This window comes from Pipistrellus kuhlii, unplaced genomic scaffold, assembly GCF_014108245.1.
Source record: "Pipistrellus kuhlii isolate mPipKuh1 unplaced genomic scaffold, mPipKuh1.p scaffold_m20_p_51, whole genome shotgun sequence".
Classification (NCBI taxonomy): domain Eukaryota; kingdom Metazoa; phylum Chordata; class Mammalia; order Chiroptera; family Vespertilionidae; genus Pipistrellus; species Pipistrellus kuhlii.
In genome coordinates this window covers 2114798-2121216 of record NW_023425553.1, presented here as the reverse complement: position 1 = coordinate 2121216, position 6419 = coordinate 2114798, and the positions used below count along the sequence as shown (strand labels likewise).

Sequence of the window (6419 nt, the reverse complement as noted above, 5' to 3'; positions counted from 1 at the left end):
TGGGGTGTTTCTGCTCCCTCGTATGCTGCCAGCCTTTAATAAACGACTCCATAATTTGACTTTTTTGAGGCGCCCTTTGTAAGATGGCGGTTACACCAGAACATAACAATTCAATAGCATCATGTACAGAAAACACTAAGCACAGTGCCTGGTCCAAAGAAGTAACAATGTTAAGTGCTTATTATGCACCAGACCCTTGATTAAGTGCTTTACATGTATTAACTTAGTTTATCTTCATAAGGACCTTTCAAGAGAGGTATTATTATACCTATGTTACAGATGAAGAAACAGGCTAAGAAAGAAGAGGTAACTAACTGATAATTAGCCAGTTAGTAAGTACATACCCCAACTATGAACCCAGGCAGTTTGCTTTCACTTTTTTTTGTTTAATCCCCTCGCCTTTTTTTCACCAGCTCCCCAATCCTCTTCCCCTCTGACAGCTGTCAGTCTATTCCATGTGTCCATGCCTCTGTTTCTATTTTTCCCCCCAGTTTGTTAGTTAGATTCCACATATAAGTGAGATCATATGGCATTTATCTTTCTCTGACTGACTTATTTCACTTGGCAAAATAATATCCGGATCCATCCACGCTGTCACAAAAGGTAAGGTTTTCTTCATTTTTACAGTGGAGAAGTATTCCATTGTGTAAATGGACCACAGCTTTTTTTTTTTAATCTACTCATCTACTGATGGGTATTTGGATTGTTGCCAGTTCTTGGCTATTGTAAATAATGCTACATTGAACATAGGGGTGCATATATTCTTTCAAATTAGTATTTTGGGTTTCTTCACCCATATTCCCAGAAGTGAAATCATTGCACCAAAAAGGAAGTTTGATTTTTATTTTTTTTGAGGAAACTCCATACTGTTTTCCATAGTGGCTGCACCAGTCTGCATTCCCACCAGCAGTGCACTAGGGTTCCTTTTTCTCCGCATCCTCACCAGCACTTGTCATTTGTTGATGATAGCCATTCTGACAGGTGTGAGGTGGTACCTCATTGTGCTTTTAATCTTTATCTCTGTGATGATTAGTGACATTGAGGGTTTTTTCATATGTCTATTGGCCACCTGTATGTCCTTTTTGGAGAAGTATTTATATTGGCCCATTGCCCATTTTTAATTGGGTTGTTTGTCTTGGTGTTGAGTAGTATAAATTCTTTATATACATTGGAAATTAACTTCTTATCAGATATGTCATTGGCAAATATGACCTCCCATTTAGTGGGTACCCTTTTTATTTTGTTAATGGTTTCTTTTGCTGTGCAAAAGCTTTTTAGTTAGATGTAGTCCCATTTATTTACTTTTCCTTTTGTTTGCCTTGCCTCAGGAGATATGTCAGCAAAAATATTGCTATGAGAAATGTCTGAAATTATACTGCTTATGTTTTCTGCTAGGATTTTTATGGTTTGTGACTTATATTTAAGTATTTAATTCATTTTGAGTTTATTTTTGTGTATGGTGTAAGTTGGTGGTCCAGTTTTATTTTTTTGCATGTATCTGTCCTATTTTCCCAACACCATTTGTTAAAGAGACTATCTTTACCCCATTGTATGTTCTAGCCTCCTTTGTTAAATTTAATTGCCTGTAAAAACATGGGTTTATTTCTGTGCTATCTATTCTGTTTCATTGATCTATATGCCTGTACTTGTATCAATACCATGCTGTTTTTATTACTATGGTCTTGTAGTATAGTTTGATATCAGGTAGTATAATACCTCCAACTTTGTGCTTCTTTCTCAAGATTGTTGAGGCTATTTGGAGTCTTTTTTGGTTCCATATACATTTTTGGATTATTTATTCTAGATCTGTGAGATATGTCATTAGTATTTTAATAGAAATTGCAATTATTCTACAAATTGCTTTGAGTAGTATAGACATTTTAATTATGCTAATTTTTCCTATCCATGCTTTCACTTCATTGTGTCTTTCTCAATTTCTTTCTTCAATATCTCATAACTTCCCTATGACAGGTCTTTTACCTCATTGGTTAAATTTATTCCTAGGTACCTTATGTTTTTGTTGCAATAGTAAGTGGGATGGTTTTCTTAATTTCTCTTTCTGATAGTTCATTATTGGTATATAAAAATGCCACCAATTTCTGAATAATTTGTATCCTTAATTCATTTATTAGATCTGGAAGTTTTTTTGGTGGAGTGTTTTCAGTTTTCTATGTACAATATCATGCCATCTGTGAATAATGATAGTTTTACTTCCTCCTTTTCCATTTGGATGCTTTTTATTTGTTCATATTATCTGATTGCTGTGGCTAGTACTTCTTCCAATACTATGTTGAATAAGAGTGGTAAAAGTGGGCATCCTGTCTTGTTCATGATCTTAAGGGAAACACTTTTAGTTTTTGCCCATCGAATATGATATTGGTTGTTGGCTTATCATATATGGCCTTTCTTATGTAGAGATATGATCCCTCTGTTCTCACTTTGCTGAGAGGTTTTTTTTTTTTTTATCATAAAATGGGTTTGAGGGGGGCGGGGATTGGTAAAATATGTACACATATAATACCTTAATTAAAAAAAATATATATATATAAAATGAAAAATAAATAAATGGGTTCTGATTTTATCAAATGCTTTTCCTGCATTTGTTGATATGATTATGTGATTTTTATCCTTCATTTTGTTTATGTGATGTATCACATTTATTGATTTGTTAATATTGTACTAACCTTGCATCTCTGGAATAAATCCCACTGGATCATGATGTATGATCTTTTTAGTGTATTGCTGGATCCAGTATACTAATATATTGTTGAGGATTTTAGCATCTGTTTATCAGGTATATTGCCCCAGAGTTTTCTTTCTTTGCATTGTCTCCATCTGGTTTTGGAATTAGGATAGTGCTGGCCTCATAAAAAGAGCTTGGAAGTCATCCCTTCCCTTGAATTTTCTCAAATAGTTTGAGAAGGATAGGCGTTACTTCTCCCTTGAATGTTTGATAAAATTTACCTGTAAAGCCATCTGGTCCAAGACTTTTTTTTTGCCTAGGAATTTTATTATTATTGTTATCATTATTACTGCTTTGATTTAATTATTTATAATTGGCCTATTCAGGGTGTTTTTTTTTAAATTCTTCCTGATTCATTTTCAGATTGATTGTATGTTTCTAGTAATTTATCCATTTTGCTGAGTTTGTCCAATTTCTTGACATATAGTTGTTCATAGTATTATATTTTCTTACAAGCCTTTGTATTTCTTTTATTTTTATTGATCTCAGAGAAGAAGGGAGAGATAGAAACAGCGATGAGAGAGAATCTTTGATTGGCTGCCTTCTACACGCCCCACACTGGGGATCCAGCCAGCAACCCTGCCATGTGCTCTGAGGGGAATTGAACCGTGTCCTCCTGGTTCATAGGTCAACCACTGAGCCAGAACAGCTGGGCTATCCTTTGTATTTCTGAGGTGTCAGTTGTTACTTCTCTTTCACTTCTGATTTTATTTATTTGAGTCTACTCTGTTTTTGTGGTATTTCACATGATTATCAGATAACATTTTAAAAATTTTAACAAATTTCTTATTTACTATGCCAAAGATTGTTATTTTATCTACTGTCTATTTTGCTTTCCTCATGCTTGCTTGTTGAAAATTTTTTGAAGATTTAGTGATGTTGTGGGGTGTTTTTTTGTTTGTTTGTTTGTTTGTTTCTCTTATTTAAAAGAAAAAAAAAACAGTTCAAGATGAAAATTAGCCTGAAGATAGACTTGAATAGTTCCTTTAACTCCGAATTTATAATGTTTTTACTGATTCCAGTTCAAATTATCATGTAATTGCATTTTTAAAATTTCATCTTTACCCTAAGATAACTTAGAAGTTTTTTTTTTGTTGTTATAAATCAATGAATATGGGTGAAGGTAGCTGTTGTGGAATGGAGTATAGGGTCTCAGCTCCAGCCTACAGCTGGGCCTCTGAGAGGGAGGCTAGGACTGGGACTTATATCAGTAGGAACACTCAGATCACTTGGAATAGAGATAACGTTATAAACATATTTTCAGCTCATCAAGCTCTTTCCTCACAATTTAAACTTTGGTTGCTTCCTTTAATTAATTCTCACTTGAGGATTTTTTCCATTGATTTTTAGAATAGAAAGGAGAGGAAGAGACAGACAGAGACACATCAATGTGAGAGACACACCAATTGGTTGTCTCCCACACAGGGATCAAGTCTGCAAATGAGGTACTTGCCCTTGACCAGAATTGAACCTAGGACCCTTTGGTCCTTAGGCCAATGCACTATCCACTGAGCCAAACTGCCTAGGGCAAATTGCTCTATTTTTTCAGGGAAAATATTGGCAATGATACCCTTATCCTGCATCTTCCGTTCCCTGAAGCCCTATAGGGTCTGGAAATGGGGAAACTGAGGGTAAGAAAGGATAGAGGTGCATGGGAGAGAATTTGGAGGTCCTGATGTCCAGACCCCTATAAGTGGTAGGAGTCTTTTAGGCCAAGAAAGACAGGATTTGAATGTATCTTTGCACCCTGTTGCAACTAAAAACTAGAATCCAGAAAGGGAGAATCTTGAGGCCAAGATGATAGAGCCAATCTAAGGGCATATATTTGAGGTTTGCTAGCATTGAAGTTTATCCCAGATAGTTGGATTTCTAGGAATCCCCTTTGAAGTGTGCTAAGGGTCACAAAATGGTTTATTATGGGAGGATTCATAGTAGAGATTGAGAATTAGAATGGTGGCATGGGCAAGTGAGCCCTGTAGGGCTCGGAAGGCACCCAGCTTCCGCATGGGGAGGAGGCCGAGGCCATAGCCAGAGGGAGGCCCCGGCCCCTCAGCGCCTGTGTCTGGCAGAGCCAGAGTTTTGGCCAGACCTTTGAGCACACACCCTGCCCGTGACCCTTCAGCACAGTGTTCTGCAGGTTCAGTTAGGGATGATATGTTTCATTGGCAAGCCACAATTATAGGACCTAATGACAGCCCATATCAAGGTGGTGTATTCTTTTTGACAATTCATTTTCCTGCAGACTACCCCTTCAAACCACCTAAGGTTGCATTTACAACAATAATTTATCATCCTTTGCCCACCATCCAGAACTGATATATCATTGCTGACATGTACACATAAGGAACTGTTTGACATTGAAATTGGGTCTCAAAAGAACTGTTGGCCCAGAAAGAAACTCATACAGACTGATTCATATGCCTTTCAGCATAACCATGATTGCTTGCCTCATTTTTTATTCTTTTAAGTATATTTCCAGTAGGACATGATCTCACTCATCTAGGGGAAATGGTGAACAACATAGACTGATGAACAAGAACAGACCTAGAGATAAGGAGCCATGGGTCAGACTGTTGGACCTCAAAGGGAGGGATCAACCAAAGGACCTGTGTGCATACATATGAGCCTAACCAGTGGTCAAGGACAATAGGGGGGTGGGGGCATGAGTCTGAGGGGGTGGGGGATTAGAATGGGGGGGTTGAGGACAAATATGTGATACCTTAATCAATAAAGAAATTAATTAAAATATTAACAGTAATGGCAGCATTTGTCTCGATATTCTAAGATCACAGTGGTCTCCTGCATTAACTATTTCTAAAGTTCTTTTATCTGTTTGTTCACTGCTATGTGATCCAAACCCAGATGACCCCCCTAGTGCCAGAGATTGCACGGATCTATAAAACAGAGATAAGTACAACAGAATATCTCGGGAATGGACTCAGAAGTATGCCACGTGATGCTACTTAAAGTCGGAATAACCTGCATTATAGCTGGAATAAACTTTAAATTACTGTTCCTTTTTTGATTTTCTTATCCGGCTGCTCCCCTATCAGACCTCATCTTTTTTAATTTTATTTTTTGTTTACCTCCCTCCATTCATTCACATGCTCATCAGAGAAGACTTAAGTTCTTCTAGCTTTGGACAATAACTGCTTTTAGACACTGTAAAGTAGTCACAAGAGAACAGCTGCCCAAGATTCAGAATTTTTTTTTTAAAAAAATGAAGCATGTGTATTATGTGGCCAATGTCTTCACTCTAATTTGGTTATAAGACTAAAACCATTCCTCACTGCTCTAACATGCAGAAGAATTTGTCTGAGGGGGAGGGAAATGGAGGCTCAATTGTCGCATCAAAGGAAACAGCATTATTCTAGCAGCATCCATCCTTCCACTGTTAGAGATCTGAGGTTACATGATATACTTTATGCTCATAAATGATGTGGCTGGAGAATTGGTATTGAATTTATAGCATCAGCAGAACAGAAAATGTGATGAATTTTATGCATGTCAATAAAGGAATGACCTATTCTTGTTCTACAGAGAATGGAAATTGGAAGTCAAACACCTTTTATATTCCAAAATAGGGTCTCAAACATTTTGTAATTTTCATTTAAATTGTTAGGAGGCTTGGAGCTATTAGTTAATCTATCTTCCAAAACACTGTTTAATATAGCAC

At 36.7% G+C, this 6419-nt stretch overlaps 1 pseudogene; it reads left to right on the top strand.

Moving 5' to 3' along the window:
• The first annotated feature begins 4841 nt into the window (after positions 1-4841).
• Positions 4842-5954, top strand: LOC118706469 (annotated as a pseudogene).
• The last annotated feature ends 465 nt before the right edge of the window (positions 5955-6419 follow it).